Genomic DNA, 22939 nt, shown 5'->3' with positions numbered 1-22939 from the left:
GGCTGCCCATGACCCACTTAGTACTGCCCTTGCAAATGCCGTGTCCTCCTGAGCCTGAAATCCAGACAGTAGAATCTGGAGAAGGTGTGGATGGAGGACCATGTTGCTGCCCTGCAGATCTCGGTGGGTGACAGCATTCTGGTTTCTGCCCAGGATACTGCCTGGGCTCTGGTAGAATGGGCCTTGACCTGTAGAGGCGGAGGCTTGCCTGCTTCTATGTAGGCTGCCTTGATGACTTCCTTGATCCAGCGGACTATGGTTGCCCACGAGGCCGCATCCCCTTGTCTCTTCCCACTGTGAAGGATGAAAAGGTGGTCCGTTTTTCGTACGGGTTCCGACATTTCCAGGTATCTGGACAGGAGTCTGCCTATATTGAGGTGGCGTAGACTACGAGCTTCTTCCAAATTCTTCAAGTCATCCGGCGATGGTAGCGAGATGGTTTGGTTAAGATGGAAGTGTGATACCACCTTGGGAAGAAACAAAGGGACCGTGCGTAGCTGGATGGATCCCGGGGTGAGCCTGAGGAACGGCTCACAGCAGGACAGTGCTTGTAGTTCTGAAATGCGGTGGGCTGAGCAAACTGCCAGCAGAAAGGCTGACTTTAAAGTTAACAGACAGAGGGACAGACCTCGGAGGGATCTGAAGGAGGTTCCTGCCAGGAAATCCAGGACCAGGTTGAGATTCCACAGAGGTACCGGCCACTTTAGTGGTGGGTGGATGTGTTTGACTCCTTTCAGGAAACGTTACACGTCCAGGTGAGAAGCTATGCTGTCGCCCCCACACTTGGGGCCGTAGCATGACAATGCGGCCACCTGTACCTTGATAGAGTACTTTAGTTGAGCATGCTCAACATTAGTTGAGCATGGCTTGATGTCATGGTCTTTGCACCAGGCTTCAAAAACTCTCCAAATCCTTATGTAAGTTAGAGATGTGGAGAACTTGCGTGCTTGGAGAAGGGTGTTGATTACAGCCCCCAAGTATCCGCCGTAAGAAGAATTAAGCTGGATCCTCATGGAGAATCAGTCCTTGTTGGAGCAGGTCTCTGTGTGGAGGCAGTGTTAGGGTGTTCCCTGCCAGTAGTCTTCTCATGTCGGCATACCACTAGGGATGTGAATCGTGTCCTCGATCGTCTTAACGATCGATTTCGGCTGGGAGGGGGAGGGAATCGTATTGTTGCCGTTTGGGGGGGTAAAATATCGTGAAAAATCGTGAAAAATCGAAAAAACGTAAAATCGCAAAACCGGCACATTAAAACCCCCTAAAACCCACCCCCGACCCTTTAAATTAAATCCCCCACCCTCCCGAACCCCCCCCCCAAATGACTTAAATAACCTGCGGGTCCAGCGGCGGTCCGGAACGGCAGCGGTCTGGAACGGGCTCCTGCTACTGAATCTTGTTGTCTTCAGCCGGCGCCATTTTCCAAAATGGCGCCGAAAAATGGCGGCGGCCATAGACAAACACGATTGGACGGCAGGAGGTCCTTCCGGACCCCCGCTGGACTTTTGGCAAGTCTTGTGGGGGTCAGGAGGCCCCCCCCAAGCTGGCCAAAAGTTCCTGGAGGTCCAGCGGGGGTCAGGGAGCGATTTCCCGCCGCGAATCGTTTTCATACGGAAAATGGCGCCGGCAGGAGATCGACTGCAGGAGGTCGTTCAGCGAGGCGCCGGAACCCTCGCTGAACGACCTCCTGCAGTCGATCTCCTGCCGGCGCCATTTTCCGTACGAAAATGATTCGCAGCGGGAAATCGCTCCCTGACCCCCGCTGGACCTCCAGGAACTTTTGGCCAGCTTGGGGGGGGCCTCCTGACCCCCACAAGACTTGCCAAAAGTCCAGCGGGGGTCCGGAAGGACCTCCTGCCGTCCAATCGTGTTCGTCTATGGCCGCCGCCATTTTTCGGCGCCATTTTCCAAAATGGCGCCGGCTGAAGACAACAAGATTCAGTAGCAGGAGCCCGTTCCGGACCGCCGCTGGACCCGCAGGTTATTTAAGTCATTGGGGGGGGGGGGTTCGGGAGGGTGGGGGATTTAATTTAAAGGGTCGGGGGGGGGTTTTAGGGGGTTTTAGTGTGCCGGCTCACGATTCTAACGATTTATAACGATAAATCGTTAGAATCTCTATTGTATTGTGTTCCATAACGGTTTAAGACGATATTAAAATTATCGGACGATAATTTTAATCGTCCTAAAACGATTCACATCCCTACATACCACGGTCATCTTGGCCAGTCCGGGGCCACCAGAAGAACTAGTCCCCTGTGCAGCTGTATCTTGTGAATGATTGTGCCCAGCAGGGGACACAGTGGGAAAGCATATAATAGGGTCCCCTGTGGCCAGGTCTGTACCAGGGCATCGATCCCCTGGGACTGAGGTTCCCACCTGCGGCTGAAGTACCTGGGTACTTGGGTGTTGGTCCGGTTTGCCAGAAGGTCCACGTCTGGTGTCCCCTACCGGTTCACTATCATTTGGAATGCTGCGGACGACAGTTTCCATTCTCCTGGGTCTAGACTTCCCCTGCTGAGGTAGTCCGCCGTGATGTTGTCTTTCCCGGCGATGTGGACGGCCGAAATCTGTTGGAGGTTTACTTCCACCCACGTCATTAAGGGGTCTATTTCCAGAGACACCTGTTGGCTTCTGGTTCCCCCCTGCCGGTTGATGTAGGCCACTGTTGTGGTGCTGTCTGACATTACTCTGACCGCTTTGTCTCAGAGTCTGTGGGCAAAGCGTAGGCAGGCTAGTCTGACTGCCCGAGCTTGTAGGCGGTTGATGTTCCATCCCGACTCTTCTGCGTTCCACTGCCCTTGGGCGGTTAATTCCTCGCAGTGAGCTCTCCATCCTCATAGGCTGGCGTCTGTGGTGAGCAGGGTCAAGGTTGGGGAGGATAGTCTTGTTCCCTGGCTCAGGTGGCTGGCCAGTAGCCACCACCGTAGCTGGGTTCGAACTCTGCCCGGGAGTGATAGACGTATGGCGTAGTTCTGAGACAGCGGATCCCATCGTGATAGAAGTGAGCGCTGCAGGGGTCTCATGTGAGCTCTCGCCCATGGTACTACTTCCAGTGTGGATGCCATCAGACCGAGGACTTGTAGGTAATCCCATGCTGTGGGGCGAGGTTCGCTCAACAGGCTTTGTAACCGGTTCCACAGCTTTGATCTCCTTGTGGGAGTCAGGCTGACCTGGTCTTCTTTGGTGTCGAATCAGACTCCTAGATACTCGAGAGACTGTGAGGGCTGCAGACAACTTTTGTTTGTGTTGACCACCCATCCTAGGCTCTCCAGTAGAGTTTTGACTCTGTTAGTTGCTTGGCGGCTTTCCTCTGGGGATTTTGCCCTGATCAGCCAATCGTCTAGGTAAGGATGTACGAGGATTCCTTCCTTCCTCCATGTTGCCGCCACCACAACTATGATCTTGGTGAATGTCCGGGGTGCTATGGCTAACCCGAAGGGTGGTACCCGGAACTGGTAGTGACGGTCCAGGATTTTGAAGCGTAGATAGCGCTGGTGTTCCTGATGAATTGGGATGTGTAGGTAGGCCTCCGAAAGATCCAGGGATGTGAGAAACTCTCCTGGTTGTATTGCCCTTATTATGGAGCGTAGGGTTTCCATGTGGAAGCGGGGAATCCTCAGGTGGCGGTTGACCGACTTGAGGTCCAAGATGGGCCTGAACGTCCCCTCTTTATGGAGACAATAAACTAAATGGAATAGTGCCCAGTATTTGTTTCTTGTGGAGGCACTGGGGTTATGGCCTCAAGGGCCAGTAGTCTGGTTAGTGTAGCTTCCACTGCTACCCTCTTGGTGAGGTCATGGCAGGGGGACTCCACGAACTTTTCTGGAGGGGTTCATAGAAAATCCAGATAGTACCCCTCCCGAATGATGGCTAGGACCCATCTGTGGTAGAATAGGGCTAGTCTGCCCCCTATGGCTTCTTCCCTTGGATGGGTCAGCTGAAACTCATTGTGGGGTACGGCTGGGGCCTGTACCCGAGCTGGTTCCCCTCTTGTTGTGCTTGGTCCGAAAGGACTGGTTCCTGCCCATAGGGCGGGGTGCTTGTTAGTTGTTTCTGTATGGATTGAAGAGCTGTGAACTTCTGCCACTGGCGGGCCGGGGAAAGGGTCGCTGGTTCCTCCTCGTCCTGTCCTCCGGTAGGTGTGGCAATGGGGACTCACCCCATTTGTTGTCCAGTTTCTTTAGCTCGCTGCCGAACAGGAGGGATCCTTTGAAGGGCATCCTTGTGAGGCGAGTTTTGGGAGATGCGTCGGCTGACCAGCTTCGGAGCCAGAGTTGCCTCCTGGCAGCCCCGCAGAGGACACTCCTCTGGCCGCCATGCACACCAGATCAGAAGCAGCATCCGCAATGAATGACACTGCTGGTTCCATGACTTCTCCAGGGGTGTTGCTCCTGGTCTGAGATAAGCAGGCACGTGTCACTACGGTGCAACAGGCCGCTATTAGTAGGGACATAGCAGCTACGTCAAAAGATTGTTTAAGGATGGATTCCAGACGCCGATCATGTGCATCTTTGAGCACTGCTCCTCCCTCCACTGGGATAGTAGTGCACTTCGAGACTGCGTAGACCATGGCATCAACTCTTGGGCATGTGAGAAGATCTTTGGCTGCCGGGTCCAGGGGGTACACGGCTGCCATAGCTCATCCCCCTTTGAATGTGGACTCTGGAGCACTTCATTCCAGGTCAATTAGCTGCTGGACTGCTTGTAACAGTGGGAAATGGTGGGAGGTCTGGCGGAGGCCCTCCAGTAGGGGATTCGGCTTGGGCCCCCCCCCCCCCGAAGCATCTGGACCCGGAATAGTGAGCTCCCTCAGGCTGTGGGTGACCAGGTCAGGGAGCTCTTCCTTGGTGAAAAAGTGTCTCATGGTTCAGTGAGGCTCTGTCCCCGGGGGGAGTTCCCCCTCTTCTAGGGGCTCTGCTTCCTCTTCAGAGTTGTCCGTGTCCCCATAGGTGGGGCTCCTTGGCAGTGGAAACCTTTGTCTAGGCCTCGAGGAGCCTGGGGCATAAAGGTCCTATGGCGGAGGATGTGGCTGGTCAGCCAGGGGTTCCGTTTGCATGCGAACAAAGGTGTGTAGACCTTTGAAGAACTCCACCCATGAGATAGAGGCTGGATCCAAGCTGAGGTGCGTTAGGTCCCTGGGGGTCCCCGTTTGTGGGGGTGTCCCACTGGGATTTGCAAGGTCCGGGGTACCCACTGAGGAGCTATTACTTGGCCCTGAGTGAGACTGGCCCTGGGCTGGATCTCCCAGGGCCTCCTCACACTGAGCGCACAGGGCGTTGGCCTCCTCGCTTTGTGGGGCTCTGATATGGCATGCTGGGCAGTGACCTTGAGCCTTTATCTCTGTTTCTAGTGGTGCCATGGTTGTCGGTGCGAAAACCCTTATGCGCACAAGCGCATCTAGATGTGCGTGTGGGTTGTGCGCGCAGTTATGCACCTAAGTCATGTTATGCGCTTAGCCCGGTAGGTGCGCGGGGCGCGTATATCTTGTGCGTGTGGCCCTTGTGTGAGTAACTTTTGCGCACAAGGAATATGTGCGTGTAACTTTATGCGCACATGTAATTTGTGCACCTAAGTAAACTTGTGCGCCCAGCCCGAGACTACGAGCGGAGCGGCGAATAGGGTGAAGATGGCGATGACGACCACACAGGCAATATGGCGACTACCTCGGAGGATCTCCACATGGGTAGACCCTTGGATCTAACCGGGGCCTGGCCCTGCTAGGGCGGATCAACCCAGCAGCACTGGTCCTGGCCGGCGACCTGTGCAACTCCTCGAACCTTGGAGACCGGAGTTGGCACAAGATTTCTACCTTACCTTGTCTTCGGCGCTTCCCGGTTTCGTTCTGGGCGGTCTCCAGCTGCGGGGGGGAGAGGGAAAATACCTTCACCGCCACGCCCGGGATCGGGGGCTAGGTCTTTGCCACGATTCGGCCGCTGGACCGAGGCTCACCTCCGAGGGACCACGGAAATCACCTCGGGAAATCTCAACTGGGGGAGGGACCTGAGGGTATCACCGCAGGAGAGCGTGGCTCGTCTTCAGAGGTAGGTTTTGTCTTCAAACTTTTGGGGTTTTCTTCTTGAATTGGTTCTAATGCTGCAAGAGCGTGCAGATAGTCCCTAACTGCTATGGGGATGGAAAATACTGAAGAGCTGCACTTCCTGCAGGGGTATATGTACTAGGGGCTGACGTCAGATTGAAATCTGATCCGTCTCAAACTGCTATCAGTACACTATACCCATTGGTCCTGAGTCCATCTGCTACACGCTAGGAAAGAATTATTTGGGTCTTTCCCATTTAGATGAATTACTGTGCATAATATTTTAATAACAGATTTTTGCACAATAAAAATGTAAATAAATGTCATCAGTGGTTCAGTAGTTTACCTGCTGTGATCAAATAAATTAGTGTATTCAGCTGGTCAAGATGAGTCGCAACTGTAGAAAAATATTGACTTGGTATCCCTATCATTAAATCAAATGAATAAAACATTTAAAGCAATGGTACTATAAACCATGAGCACTTACTATGACTTGTGCAGATCATAGTTGGTAGAAATGCGCATTCGATTTTCATGAATTAGACAATGTCAATGAAATTGTCTAATTTGTCATGGTTCGTGGGCATTGAAAAACGAACGAAAATTTTCTGAAATTTCGGAAAAATTTGTAGTTTGTGTTAGTGCACGCCAACCATAGTTAGCGTGCACTAACATAAAAATCAGAACCCATAAAAAAAAAAATGAAATTTCCCACGGGGGCCTGAAAGTGAAGCCTGAACCAATAGAACTAAACAATGTACATCTCTAGTACTTGGTAGCAGTGTATTGTCCTGGTTCTGATCCTTTTTCAAATGATAGACGATAGCAGATCCAACTCAATGGAATTTGTTTTTCTTGGAGACAGATATCATCTGGCATGCCAAGGGCTTATCACTGTTCACTGTTCTATTCAATGTGTATTTGCAACCATATTGCAGAATACTGAATAAGTTGGGTGTCACATATTTATTATAGGCAGATGACATACAGTTTTATATACCATACATAAATGGGCTGTTTCTTGAAACCTTTTTCCAACAATGCATGAATGAGATTAGAATGTTAAAACATTAATAAAACATCCCTTGGCCTCTGAGCTGATTCCCAGCAGTGGGAATAGACCATGACAATGGTACCAGGCCTCAGGGTGGTCTTGCCACTGGGATCAGGCCTCAGGGCCTGGCCCCAGCACTAGGACCAGGCATAGGCCTCAGCACCAGGACCAGGTCTAGGCACCATGATCAGACTTCAGGGCTAGGCCCTGGTGCCAGGCCTAGGCCTCAGCTCTGGACTAAGCCTCAACACCAGGCCATGGTACTGGGCCTAGGCCTTGGTACCGGGAATGGCACTAAGGTCTTGTCCCACCATAGGCTTATTTTTATTTTTTTTAATGTTATATATACAAAAATATTCAAAAATGTTCATTCTGTTTGGAATGAACTGAAAATGGCCTTTTTTGTTTTATTTTTTACTTTCATTAAAAATTAATGCACACCCCTGTGTTCCACTGTTTGGCACATCTCTATAAGCTACAGACTCAAAGATTATTAAAATAACATCATCTGTGGTCTTTTGCTGCTTACTTACTTATTTTTTATATTATTTTAATTTTTTATACCGCACAAATCAGCCAAAGCCACCAAAGCAGTTTCTAGTAATAACATACACAATAAGTAATATGATGAATAATAAAAATACTGATCTGTACTTCCCTTGTACAGTGTTAAGGTGATTTAGGTAAATCCAGAGGCATTTCAGAAGTTCAGATTGCTTTGCTGTGTGATCTGCAACACCGGAGGAGTTTATGATCACTGAAGAGGTCAAACTTCAATTCTTGCAGCATCATTCCTCTACAGAGAAGTCTGGGCATAGAAGGCTTATGCAGACACTGAATATCAGGCAATAAGATATAAACAAGCAGAAATTGTATATTATATGTCTGTGCAATAGCAGGTCTGGTATGTTTCATATTGTTTGTTACTGCCCTGAGATGTTATGCTCGTACTGAATATATGATGGGGCTGTGTTTCTCAGTATTGAGAGCCATAAAAGTATTGTTGGACATAGAACTCCTGATTAGCAGACTAAAATTATATATTCATCCATCAACTGTATGAATAATGAGCAGGCCCTGACCAGAAATCTGTATTTAGCTACCAAAAAGCATACAGCCAGAATTAACATTTGAATAATTTGATTATTTGCTCTTCAAGAGGGACCTACTAGTTTGCTGATAAGGTTGTTCTACATTTTGACTTTAGTTGCTGTTTTGGACAGGTGATCTCTGTAAGTTCAGAATAACCTCAAGGTATTTTAGGTGGGCACCATGTTTTAAATGCTATCAATCTATATTTCAAATTTCTACAATGCAATAGCATGTTGGAGGTGGAATATGTTTGCCAATGTTTTAAATTCACTAGGGATGGAACACTAATAGTGTTACAATTTTGTCTGCTGTGCAGCCTCATCGTACCCTGACTATGACACCTCCTCATCTTCTAAGGCCTCCAGTGAGCTCTGCTCTTAGCCACTGAAGTCATATCCTCACAAGCCACCTAACTCAGCCTGTGGTTCTACTTCCTAGCCTAGATGTACTATGTCACTAGCCTTACAAACCTCCTCCTCCTTACCTGCATTATACCCAAGCCTCAGCCTTACATAACCCTGCCTTGCCAAACCCTAGATGCCTTTGCACAAATTCATCCCTGGCTTCTTGTCTTGCCTTGTGGCCTTCTTTCTCCTTGCCTTGCCTTGTAGGCCTCCAGCCTTCTCGCTCCTTGCCTTGCCTTGTGGCCTAAGGGCCTTTTTGCCCCTTTCCTTGCTTTGCAGCCTACCCAAGCCTAACTTTGCTCTGTGGCCTATTTAGGCCTTGCTTTACTCTGTGGCCTATCTAGGCCTTTCTGGGCCGTAATTCTGGGGCCTCTTCCTTAGTAGTCTTTTGGTCTTTATTCTTGCTGCCTTCGGGCTTTTGTGTTCCTTGTTCTGTGTGGTCTATTCCAGTCTGTCAAGCCCAGTCCTGTCCATGTCCTTCTTGTCTGTATCTGCCCCAGTTCTTGTACTGTCTCTGTCCTTGGATCCAGTCCTGTATTGTACAAGCTTTATTCCTCACACACACTCTGTTCCAGGACCAGCTTCAATCCTTACCTACACTCTGTTCATGTCCAGCTCCAGTCCTTAAAAGCACTCTGTTCTGGTACAAGCTGACAGTCCTTATCTTCACTCTCTTCCTGTTTATGTTCCAGCCTTTACCTGCACTCTGTTCCTGTTTATTCTCCACCCTTTCCAGCTGCCCAAGCCTTACTTCAGCCTAACCTACTTGTTCAAGCCTTGCCCCAGACTCACCATGTTATAAGGCTGCAACAGAGACATACTGGTCCCCAGAACCCAAGGTCTCAACCAGCGGAGGAGAGCACTGGTCAGTCAGAAGACTGGCCCAAGCCTTACCCTGCAGTCCTGCACCACTCCAAAGGTGGTATTCCCTGTAGCCAGCCAGGATCCGAGTCATGACATAATGTGAAGGCCTATTACCACCTTCAGAAGTAGGTGCGGGACTCCTTGCCTGTCCGGTGAGTCAGACTAATTTTGACATAACTGTTTCCATTCCTCATTTTGTCTGTACTGCCTGCCAAATCTGGAAACCTTCACACTATCTGGAGTGCATTGCTTGCCATTTTCCTAATTTTGAATTTTGGGACTGAGCAGACTGCTACTCTATAAATGCTGCATCCATAAACACCTGTAGCAGCTGTGCTGCACCACAGACAAACCCAAAGCTAAGGATTCTACTGCCTGATGATACGATTATACCTCAGACCCCAGAGTACTGGAAGTGCAGCAAGTGCCCAGCAAAAAATCTCCTAATTCCCAGATTGTATGGGATGTATTTTTCCTAACCTAACCTGGCGGGAATGTCCGTGTCTTCCTGGGTATATGCCTCCAGACTGAGCCTGCCCAAATTGCTTTTCAACCAATTCAGCTCCCTTAGAAACCACAGCATGTTCAGGCACAGGCAAATTTAGCCAATGAAAATTAAACAAGGCATCTGGGGAGAGAAAATATGTTGCAACATCTTGAAAAACACCGCCACTGTAGACTTAAATTGCAAAGAAAACTTTAGTTCCTTATCTGTAAAGGCACATTCTGCTTCCAAATTTAGCTCTGATTGGCTAGAATCCTCAGCACATCCAGGCATAACTAAAAACAGCCAAAGGAAGTTAAAATCCATAGCACACACTGGTTCTTTGAAAACCACAGCTTGCCAAATTGATTTAAACAGAACAGTCAAGGCAACCTGCTAAATTTAGCAAAGTTCCTCACCTGCAAAAACAAATTTTGTTTCTGTTTATAGAGTTACTTCAGCTTTCCTACCCTGGTCTCAGATAGTAGATGTTTTGAAACAGAAAGAACTGGTTAATTCAGTCCCAGGAACCCAGCAGTCATCATGTGCAGGTAATAAACTGCTAACAATATCACCTCTCATTCTTAGGAAAGCAGTATGTACATTTTCTATGCCAGCCTTCTCTGGATCTCTCCTGAGTATACAAAGCTCAGAAATTGACTCTAATCCTGTTACACAGAAGCCACTCCAGATTTCTGTTCCTACCACAGCTGCAGTTCTACATTTAGAGAAGTCTTCTGCTTCCATTCATTCATAATGCCAGGTGGAACCTCTTTTAATGCCTTCTGCACACTTTCCATTATCTTCACAGTCAGAGGGAATAGTAATTCCACCTGAAGTTCTGTTGGTCGCAGCTTTACCTCAGCTTCTGGAGGAGTCTGTTCCATCCATTCTACTCCGTGAGAAGTCTACTTCACAATTCCTCTTATGAAAGGCTCGACTCCTGGTGATCTGCTCCAGAAGGGGGCAGTCTTTCCCAGCCAGTATGTGCCATAGGGATACTGTCCCAATTGTCCAGCACCAGGGAGGCACTTTTCCAGTTACCCAACATCCAGGAAGAGGTACTGTGGGTCCTGTCTTCCAGCCTCAAGGAAACTCTGTGCCAGTAGTTCAACTTCCACTCACCCTGAGCGATTGTCCAGTCTACTCACGTCACAGTGGCCTTACTCGCCAGTCACCCTATTCCAGTGGGTCCAAACTCCACTCACCCTATGCCAGTGATTAACTCTTTCCAGGATCCTGAACCTGTGGAATTACTCTCCAGTAACTCTGCACCAGTAATCTATCTTATCAGACATACCTAGTCAGCAGTCCGCTCACCCACATACCCTGAACACACAAAAAAGGGTGCCTGCTTCAACACTATCTGCCCAGAAGAAGGTTCTCTCCCAGCTGCAGCCAGCCCAACAGAGGGGACCTGCCCAGATGCAACTAGCACATCAGAAAGCATGTGTTCTAAAGCAGTCCGCCTAGAAGAGGGTGCTCTTTCAGAGTCTGACCATTCAGCACAGGGCAACTGCCCTGATAAATGTCACTCCAGCCAAGCCTCATCTTGTATTCCTAGCTATAGCCCCTATGGAAAATGGGACCCAGGAGGAGGTAGTCTTAGAGGTGGGGTACTGTTATGATTCCATCTGCCTTGCAGCCTTATCGTACTCTGACTATAATGCCTCCCCATCTGCAGAGGCCTCTGGTGAACTCTGCTCTTAGCCACTGAAGGCGTCCCCTCACAGTCTACCCGTAATGCAGCAACCTAGTCACCAGGAGTCCTTGGTAAACCATGTCTCTAGCCTTGCCAAGCTCCTCCTCCTTGCCTGCACCACACCAAAGCCTCATCCATACATAACCCTGCCTTGTCAAACCCCAGATGCCTTTGCTTGGAGTTACCCCTGGCCCCTTCTCCTGGCTGCTCCTTGTCTTGCCTTGCAGTCTCTGGGTCTTCTTGCTCTTTGCCTTCCAGCCTTCTTGCTACTTGCCTTGCCTTGCCATGTGGTCTAAGGGCCTTCTTGCCCCTTTCTTTGCTTTGTAGCCTATCCAGGCCTACCTTTGCTGTGTGGCCTATCTAGGCTTTATCCTGTTCTGTGGCATATGTAGGCCTTGCCTTACTTTGTGGCCTATCTAGGCCTTTCCGGGTCTTGCCCTCTGGGGCTTCTTGATTAGTGGCCTACTGGCCTTCAGCCTTGCTGACTTTGAGCTTTCATATTCCTTGTTCTGTGTTGTCTGTTCCAGTCCATCAAGCCCAGTCCTGTCTCTCTACTGTCTTGTCTGTATCTGCCCCAGTCCTTGCCCTGTCTCTGTCTTTGGATCCAGAACTGAATTGCACAAGCTCCAGTCTTCATACATATTCTGTTCCAGGTCCAGCTCCAGTCCTTACTAGAGATGTGGTTCGTTTTTCACCCGAGTTAGGAAATTCAACGAAATTTCCTAACTCATTGTGGTTTCGGAGGCCCTGAAACCCGAAAAGAATTTTCCCCGACTTTCGGGGAAATTTCGTTTTTTCGGGTTTGCATGGGGAGAGGGACACTTTTTTTTTTTTTAAATTAAAACCCACCCCAAACATTTAAATAAACTATAATACAACACCCCCCCCCCTGATCCCGATCCCTCCCCAAGACTTACTAAGTACATCCCTGGTGATCCAGCGGGGTCCCGGGTTCCATTTGCCCTCCGTGCCTGTGCTACTTGCAAGCCGTGCTCTTTAAAATGGTGCCGAATAGCCTCTGAACTACCATGTCACAGGGGCTACCGGCGCCATTGGTCAGCCCCTGTCACATGGCCATCGGCGCCATCTTGTGCTCCTGTCATGTGACTGGAGCTGACCAATGGCGCCGAAAGCCTCTGTGACATAGTATGGGCAAAGGCTATCGGCGCCATTTTGATTACTGGCAGCCGACAACGAAATCGCTTTCGGACCCCCGCTGGACCCCCAGGGATTATTGGCAAGCCTTGGGGGGGGTCAGGAGGGGGCTCTTGTATTTAATATATATCAGATACTTTTGCATAGATTTGAAACCCAGTGTATGCAAATCTCTTTTTTGCATATGTATTGTTATCCTGAAAATCAGAATGGCTAAGTGTGCCTCCAAGGTGAACAACTATATGCATATCCTCCGAAACCTCAGTAGACAATACCAAACAAATCAGAGGTAAATAGATACATTCTATGCCAAAACTCATGCTTTATTGATCACACTCATTTACAAAATTTATTTTATAATTATGATGGACCGCTAACTTATCTTGTGAATATCCAAAATTTAAAATTAACACACTCTCACTACTACTTTACCCTAAAGTCATCATAACCATACCATCCATACTCCACCATGCTTTACCCTAAAATCATCACACTCATATCATACGTACATCACTCATAATATACTTTACACACATCAATATATAAAACCTATGTACTATGATGGATAATCGCTTGTACAGCTCTCAGATCCTGATCTTAACCTGATCTTAACAACAGTGTATCTTGATAAATAATCTACTGGTTGTTAAGATCAGGTTATCTGAGAGTTGTACAAGCGATTATCCATCATAGTACATAGGTTTTATATATTGATGTGTGTAAAGTATATTATGAGTGATGTACGTATGATATGAGTGTGATGATTTTAGGGTAAAACATGGTGGAGTATGGATGGTATGGTTATGATGACTTTAGGGTAAAGTAGTAGTGAGAGTGTGTTAATTTTAAATTTTGGATATTCACAAGATAAGTTAGCGGTCCATCATAATTATAAAATAAATTTTGTAAATGAGTGCGATCAATAAAGCATGAGTTATGGCATAGAATTTATCTATTTACCTCTGATTTGTTTGGTATTGTAAGTGTGCCTCCAGGCAGGTAAGAACCAATGATATAAAGAAGAGGATGAAGAGGTCAAATAATATGGATACATATACAGTAAGTGCAGGGGTGGGCAATTCCGGTCCTCGAGGGCTGCAAACCGGTTGGGTTTTCAGGATATCCCTAATGAATATGCATGAAAACGATTTACATACGACTGAGGCAGAGTGCATGCAAATCTCTCTCGTGCATATTCATTAGGGATATCCTGAAAACCCGACCGGTTTGCGGCCCTCGAGGACCGGAATTGCCCACCCCTGAGTAAGTATATCAGAGGTATAAATAGTGAGCAAAACAAAAGCATTTTAGTGGAAAGAATGGGGGGAGGGGGTCATGATGTCATGCTGAAATAAATTAGATTCAGAAATAATATAAACACATTCTTCATAAAAAGAAAGCAAGATTTATGAAATAGCCTCCCAGAGGAAGTGGTGGGGAAAAAATTTCAGAAACCTTGATGACTGAAGCTACTGCTCACAAGATTCAAACTTGTGCTAATTTAGCCCCTTTTTATACTGTATCTGTTATAATATGTCCAATATATGCACAAACATATTTTTCAGTATCAGAATTTAAGAAAGCATTGGGCAAAAATAGACAGAGAGGAAGGAAGGGTAAAACATGCGATCGGGCACAGTTTGCAGTATTGCAGAAGGAGAGGGATATGGGCAAACCCAAGAGCTTATGTCTTTTAAGGAACTAATGTTAACAGCATCTATATTTAGGGGCCAGTGCACTAAAGCTTAACACCAAGCTAAGGCTGCTTAGCATGATGCTAAATATCATTTTGTGCACAAAAGCCTCAACATGCATGCTAAATGGCTATCTGTTGACATTAGTAGCTATGCACCAAAATAAGCACATACCTGTATGTAAATAATGTAATGTCATATGAAAAGTACACTTTAAATGAACATTGCAAATAATGTGATATGTGCCACTCCACGTGCTATTTCTCATGCACTAAGGCCTAAAATTCAACACTTACCTTGAAGTAGGTGTTAAATGTTAACATACTTCTAAAGCTAATACACTAACATTTAGCACTAGGTTGTTAGCCTCTCTCAACACACAGCTCCCAGATCCTGATTTCCCCTGATGCCATTGTTATCAGAGTGTGGTGCCCTGATCATCCCACCATCCCAAATCAGCATAAAAGACCCTTGATGGCCCAACATACTTCTCTGTCCCAACCCAAGGACTAAGGGTCCTCAATGGCCAATATACCTCCATATCCAGCACATGTAGCAATGGCCCTCAATGGCCCAAAGTACCCCTGACACAAATAGCAAGGGGCTTCCACACCCTGAGTCATCCCCCATGCACTTCCCTTGAGACAAGTATAAGTGGCCAATGGGCACCTCAACCTTCAAACTCCTAGTCATCAGAGCAAGGTGCCTAGGTGGGCTAGATACACCCTTTACTCCAAAACCCCAGAACTGACTGAGATTAAGATGTTTTGATAGGCCTCCCCCCCCCCCACCCAATCCTTTCCTTATCTTGATAAGTCTCCTCTGCCTACCCATTCTGATTACAGCCTCAAGAATATTGAAGCAGAAGATAGCATGACTTCCTCCTGCCTTACTGCTGCCAACTTTCAAAATGGTATTAGCTGACTTCTCATGCTTCTTTGCCCTATGCATGTGGGAAGTGGGGGTGAATTGGGCCTTTTGAATTTTCCTTATCTTGTAGCCAAACAGGTAGGTGTCAGTCAGGCTTATTGAGCTTTCTTGAACTTGTGTCCAAGGAGGGGGTAGTAAGCTGAGCTAGCCAAGGCCCCTGGATCTTGTGTCTGAGGTTGGGATGAGCTGGAGAGTCAGGAGATGGGTCCTTCAGGCTGACAGTTCATGCTGAGTCAAGGGTACTTTGGACAAATTAGAGCCCTTGGTACTTGTGTTATATTTAGTAGGGGTGTGCATTCGGATTGACCGCATTAGTGAAACGCAACTCATTTTTTTTTTTTACTTAAAAAATTGATTCGACATAAACGATCGGATTTCCCACATATCGAACATAGATATGTTCGATATGTGGGAAATCGCGATTGTTGAGCCAAAATAAAAATATAAACCCCCTCACCCTCCTTAATCCCCGCCCCCCCCCGACTTACCACAACTCCCTGGTGATGGAGCGGAGTGAGGACGCCATTTCTGCAATCCTTGGCGAGAAGCATGTGACATCGGCGAGAAGCATGTGACATCGGCGGCACGTCGAGTGACGCCGGCGTCACGTGATTCCCGGCTCGTTCGCGCCGGACGGCTCGTTCGGCCCAAAAAGAACTTTTGGCCAGCTTGGGGGTGCCTCCTGACCCCCCCAAGCTGGCCAAAAGTTCTTTTTGGGCCGAACGAGCCGTCCGGCGCGAACTTGCCGGGAATCACGTGACGTCGCGTCTGAGTGACGCGGCGCCACGTGATTCCCGGCGAGTTCGCGCCGGACGGCTCGTTCGGCCCAAAAAGAACTTTTGGCCAGCTTGGGGGGGTCAGGAGGCCCCCCCAAGCTGGCCAAAAGTTCTTTTTGGGCCGAACGAGCCGTCCGGCGCGAACTCGCCGGGAATCACGTGACGCCGCGTCACTCGACGTGCCACCGACGTCACATGCTTCTCGCCAAGGATTGCAGAAATGACGTCCTCACTCCTCGCTCGATCACCAGGGAGTTGTGGTAAGTCTGGGGGGGGGATTAAGGAGGGTGAGGGGGTTTAAATTTTTTTTTTGCACATATGTACATATACCCAACTCATTGGATTTTTTTTATGTCCATATTGGCCGCAAGTGGGACCCCCTTTCGGACATAAAAAATATGAACATAAAATTTTGCTCTGCACATCCCTAATATTTAGTAGCAGATTTAAAATAAATTGAGAAAGGAGACATTAAGACTTACCTGATAAATTTCCTTTCCTTTATTTCTGCTCCACCAGTCAGGAACATGTCAGTTTAGTCCCCTCACTGAGTAGTTGGAAGCAGAGTTGTTTATTTTCTTTTTTTGTGACATCACCTATGTATATATGTCATGCGTGGAACTAGATATAGCCAGTATACTACTGTCAAAGCCAAATTTAAATAATAACAACTATCAAATAATACAAAAATGTAATAATTGAAATCTAACATCTTGAACTAATCAACAAAAAACACAAAAATGTAATAACTATACTTTCTTTGAGATAAATTATCAACATATTATAAAAAGCATTTTAACTAAGAAATATGGGGGTACATATTCAAAAGCCATTTAGATGGATAACAGGAAAGTTATCCGTCTAAATGGCTTAGCCACATATTTAAAGGCTTATCCGGCTAACTTCTAGCCAAATAATGAATTATCTACCAAGAATTTAGCCACGCGTATCTTTTAAAATCCAGGGTCGGCGCGCGCAAGGCTGCACAAAATCGGTAGCCTGTGCATGCTGAGCCACGCAGCCTGCCTCCGCTCTGAGGCCGCTCTGAAATTGGAGCGGCCTTGGAGGGAACTTTTTTTCCAGCACCTCCCACCTTCCCTTTCCTTCCCCTAACTAACCCACCTCCCGGCCCTAACTAATTCCCCCTACCTTTATTGCAAAAGTTACGCCTGCCCGAGGCAGGCATAACTTGTGCCTGCCGGGCTGGCTCCCGGCGCACCATGTTCCAGTACGGGGACTGGTCCAGAGGCCATGGCCATGCCCCCGAACACCCCTGGGCTGGAACGCCCCCAATGACACGCCAGCCGCGACATGCCCCGACACGCCCCCCCAGAAAAGCCCCGGGACTTACGCGCATCCCGGGGCTTTGCGCGCGCCAGCAGCCTATGCAACATAGGCTCAGCGTGCACAGGGGGAGCTTGGGGCAGGTTTTTGGGGGGTACGCGCGTATCTTAAGCGCGTACCCCTTTGAAAATCTGCCCCTTTATGAACACCAGAATTAGTCTGTAAGGACCAATCCCTCTTTTTTAAAATATCTTTTGGAATTTCAAAGTATAATGACTAACTTCCTTGCTCTTGCCCTTGAAATGGAGAAGGACATAACACTCTTAGCTTCATTAATTTGTTTAGTGTTGCTAGTGCAGCAATTGTCTTCACTGGTGATATATATGAAAAAAAAAACATGAATGTGTTGGGTGTTGGGGAAAACAACTCTAGGGCATAAAAGTTTTGAATGATATCCAAGAGCTACTAGTCTCTGATAATGTGGTAGGGATGTGAATCGTTTTTTGACGATTTAAAATATCGTCCGATATATTTTAAATCGTCAAAAATCGTTAGGGCCATGATACAATACCAATTCCCCCGATTTATCGTCAAAAAATCGTAAATCGGGGGAAGGGGGAGGGGAAGGGGGAGGGCGGGAAAACCGGCACACTAAAACAACCCTAAAACCCACCCCGACCCTTTAAAATAAATCACCCACCCTCCCGAACCCCCCCCCAAAATGCCTTAAATTACCTGGGGTCCAGAGGAAGGGTCCCGGTGTGATCTTTTACTCTCGGACCTCCGGTGCATTGTAGAAATGGCGCCGGCGCTACCTTTGACCTGTCATATGACAGGCCGGCGCCATTTTGTTTTTTGTCCCCCGACGTCAGGAGCGTAGGAGATCGCTCCCGGATCCCCGCTGGACCCCCAGGGACTTTTGGCCAGCTTGGGGGGGCCTCCTGACCCCCACAAGACTTGCCAAAAGTCCAGCGGGGGTCCGGAAGCGATCTCCTACCTCGAATCGTTTTTCTGAACGGAAAATGGTGCCGGCCATACGCTGTATGGCCGGCGCCATTTTCCATACGGAAAAACGATTCGCGTGCAGGAAGTCATTCCCGGACCCCCGCTGGACTTTTGGCAAGTCTTGTGGGGGTCAGGAGGCCCCCCCCAAGCTGGCCAAAAGTCCCTGGGGGTCCAGCGGGGGTCCGGGAGCGTTCTCCAACGCTCCTGACGTCGGGGGACAAAAAACAAAATGGCGCCAGCGCTACCTTTGACCTGTCATATGACAAGGCAAAGGTAGCGCCGGCGCCATTTCTACAATGCACCGGAGGTCCGAGAGTAAAAGATCACACCGGGACCCTTCCTCTGGACCCCAGGTAATTTAAGGCATTTTGTGGGGGTTCAGGAGGGTGGGGGATTTATTTTAAAGGGTCGGGGTGGGTTTTAGGGTTGTTTTAGTGTGCCGGTTTTTGATTTACATGATTTACACGATATTCACGATATTTAAAAGACCCAAACTGCGACAATCCGATTCCCTCCCCCTCCCAGCCGAAATCGATCATTAAGACGATCGATCACACGATTCACATCTCTATAATGTGGATCCACTCTTTGTAAAATATTCTTTCTACCTTTTCTGGCACCCTGTGTAAAATCTAAAATTTGACTTATCCCAAGGAAGTCTTTGTGCTTTTAATTCATCTAGACTCATGACTAGCCTTTCAAGTATCTCACCAAAATAAACTATATTTGCAAGACATTTTGCAGATATTCAATTTGGAGCAAGAACCAGTAGCCTGAAGTCTTCTAACTCCTAACACACTAGTGATCTTGTAGAACTATCAAATTCATCAACCTCATCAGAATGATAAGCAGTTGTGGATTCAAACTGTACCCTCTGTTCTCCATCAAAAAGCTACTCATTTTCTAGCCACACTACTAGTGCAGATGCCATCTGCACAGATAGTTGAAGAAATAATGTGAAGCATAATTCCTCCTCAGTGGCAACAATCTGTTTTCAACCTGTGTCTTCTGAAACATATTTTATTTTACCTGTAAAGTTAGATGAGCTAACGTTGAAAATAGTATTACACATCTATAGACAGTCTCAAGGAAGGTCTATTATAAAAAGAGATTAATTTTCAATTCTGTATAGAGTGGAATGGCTATGGATGCCATCTATGTCCATCTCAGAACTGAATCCTAGTCTACAGAAGTTTTCAGACCTAAATTTCAACTTAGTGAAACAGATAGATTACTGAGACTTCCTAATGCCCAGAATGAATCTTTTTTTTTTACTACCTTCTCCTGAGCTATAGATTGAGAGACTATTATTTTAGGGAATCAATTACCAGCATGGTTAAACGATTACCGGCATGGTTAAAAGGTGAGGCAAGAAAAACATCCTTCAAAAATTGGAAGAAGGATCCATCTGAAGAAAATAGGAAAAAGCATAAACATTGCCAAGTTAAAAGTAAAACATTGATAAGACAGGCAAAGAGAGAATTTGAAATGAAGTACGCAACTCTGCCCAACCTCCTCCAAAGTAATACAACCAGCACGAGACAACAGAAAACCGTGGTTCACCCCTGAACTCAAATCCCTGAAACAAAAACTATGAAACAAAGAACAAAGCTGGAGAAACAACCCCTCACCCACAGCTAGACTGGACTACAAAGCCACCCTCAACACCTACAGAAACGCCATACACAAAACAAAGAAGGACTTCTATGCAAAAAGAATTCATAATTTCATCTTCGACTCTAAAGCTTTATTCTCTTACGTTTCATCTCTCACCAAACCAACGCCCCCATCCATTCCAGACCAACAAGCGCTCAACAAGGCCAACGAACTGGCCACCTACTTTAAGACAAAAATCTCCAACCTTACTCGTCCTTTTACAACCCACTACTCTCTACCAACACCTCTGAGCACATACCAACTCACTCAGAATGCTAGACTAGAGTCATTCGAGCCCACATCCCCCATGGAGATTGAAAACTTACTCAAAAAAATTAAACCAGCAGCACATCCCTCAGACCCACTTCCTACCAATTTGCTCACTGCCATCGCAAACACCGTCACAAAACCCATTGCGGAAATCATCAATACCTCCTTAGCCCAAGGCACAGTACCCAATCAGCTAAACCTAGCAATTCTCAAACCACTACTGAAAAAACCAACCGCTTCACCCTCGGACCCAGCCAACTTCAGACCCATTGCAAACCTACCACTGATCTCCAAACTGATGGAAAAAGCTGTAAATAAACAACTATCCGAATATCTTGAGGAGCACAACATTCTTTCCCCCACACAATACGGTTTTCGAAAATCCCTAAGCACAGAGTCCCTTTTGCTTTCTCTCACGGATACCTTACTGTTGAACCTGGAGAAAAAACAGTCATACCTACTGGTTCTGCTAGATTTATCCTCAGCTTTCGACACGGTAAATCAGTCACAACTCTTAGACCAACTATCATACATAGGAATCAAAGGTACGGCACTCAGTTGGTTTAAATCATTCCTATCAAACAGGTTCTACAAGGTCAGAATTAACAACAAGGAATCTGAACCCATCCTGTCAGACCAAGGTGTACCACAAGGTTCATCCCTCTCTCCCACCTTGTTCAACATTTACCTCCTCCCTCTCTGCCATCTTCTTTCAAAACTCAAACTTACCCATTACCTCTATGCAGACGACATCCAGATCCTCATCCCCATCACAGAATCAATTCAAAAAACCTTCTCCTTCTGGGAGAACTGCCTTCAACCAATTAAACAACTACTCTCCAACCTTAACCTGATTTTAAACTCCAGCAAAACAGAGATGCTACTTATTTCACACAACCCAAGCTCCCACTCACCCAGCCCTGCACAATCCACCTCATTAAATATGGATCTCTCCACAGACGTCAGGGATCTAGGAGCATGGCTTGACAACCAACTTAACTTTAAAAAATTTATAAATACCACCACCAAAGACTGCTTCTACAAATTACAAGTCCTAAAAAAGCTAAAACCCCTCCTGCACTTCAATGACTTTCGACTCGTTCTACAATCCATTATTTTTTCTAAACTCGACTACTGCAACGCAATCCTACTTGGCCTCCCCGCCAACAGTATCAAGCCTCTACAGATGGTACAAAACGCCGCAGCCAGAATCCTAACAAACACCAATAAAAGAGACCATATCACCCCCATTTTGAGCAACCTCCACTGGCTACCCATCAAACAGAGAATCCTATTTAAAACCCTAACCATTATTCATAAAGCAATACACAACATCACACCTATATCACTCCAAACCCAACTTCGTCCACACCTATCCTCCAGACCCATCAGAAGCGCTTACAAAGGCACATTAGTAGCATCTCCAGCAAAATCAATACTAAGAAAAAGAGCACTCTCAACCGCAGGACCACACCAATGGAACGCTCTCCCACCAGACCTACGCCTCAAACCCAGTCTACCAGAGTTCAAAAAAAAAGTTAAAAACCTGGCTCTTCAGGCAAGCGTTCCAATTTCCAGAATGTAACTAGGCGCCTTTTTACTGACTCCTTTTCAGTTCCTTTCATTGTATTTTGTCACTAACACCATGACTATATATATTAATTTCTACACTCTTTTTCTCTCAAGTTATTTAATTGTCCTTTAATACTTACACTATATATTTGTATACTTACTTATTATTATTCCTTTGTACCCCTAAGAGTAAATTGTTTTAGTTTGTTCCTATCTCCCTGCAATTATCATGCACTTAGTTTCTGGACTATCTTCGTCCACCAGTTAATTCGCATTGTTTAACTGCTAATTATCTTTAAAATACGAAAACATTTAATGGTTCATTGTCACTGTTTAACGTTCCTTGTAAAAAGTTTAACCCGTGTATTGTTTCAAAATACAAAAACGCTAAATGGTTTATTGTTACTGTTCAATGTTCAATGTTCCTTGTAATAACCCCGATCGGTCCGCACAGACCAGGGTAACTTATTGTTTCATGTAAACCGGATTGATTTGTATTGTATACAGGAATTCCGGTATATAAAAATTAAAAATAAATAAAAATATAAAATAAATAGAGGCAAAAACTCCTGTGAGGGAGTCAGTTGGACCGTTAGATGACTGAGGGGTTAAAGAGGCTCTTAGGGAAGATAAGGTCATTACAGAAAGGCTAAATTAATTATTTGCTTCCGTGTTGTTTACTAATGAGGATGTTGGGGAGATACCAGTTCTGAAGATGGTTTTCAAGGGTGATGAGTCAGATGAACTGAACCAAATCACTGTTAACCTGGAAGATGTAGTAGGTCAGAATTAAACTCTGGAATTTGTTGCCAGAGGATGTGGTTAGTGAAGTTAGTATAGCTGTGTTTAAAAAAGGATTGGATAAGTTCTTGGAGGAGAAGTCCATGACCTGCTATTAAGTTCACTTAGAGAATAGCCACTGCCATTAGCAATGGTAACATGGAATAGACTTAGTTTTTGGGT

Source organism: Rhinatrema bivittatum, chromosome 1 (genome assembly GCF_901001135.1).
Source record: "Rhinatrema bivittatum chromosome 1, aRhiBiv1.1, whole genome shotgun sequence".
Lineage (NCBI taxonomy): Eukaryota > Metazoa > Chordata > Amphibia > Gymnophiona > Rhinatrematidae > Rhinatrema > Rhinatrema bivittatum.
The sequence above is the reverse complement of the archived record's forward strand: the minus strand, read 5'-3'. Positions refer to the sequence as shown.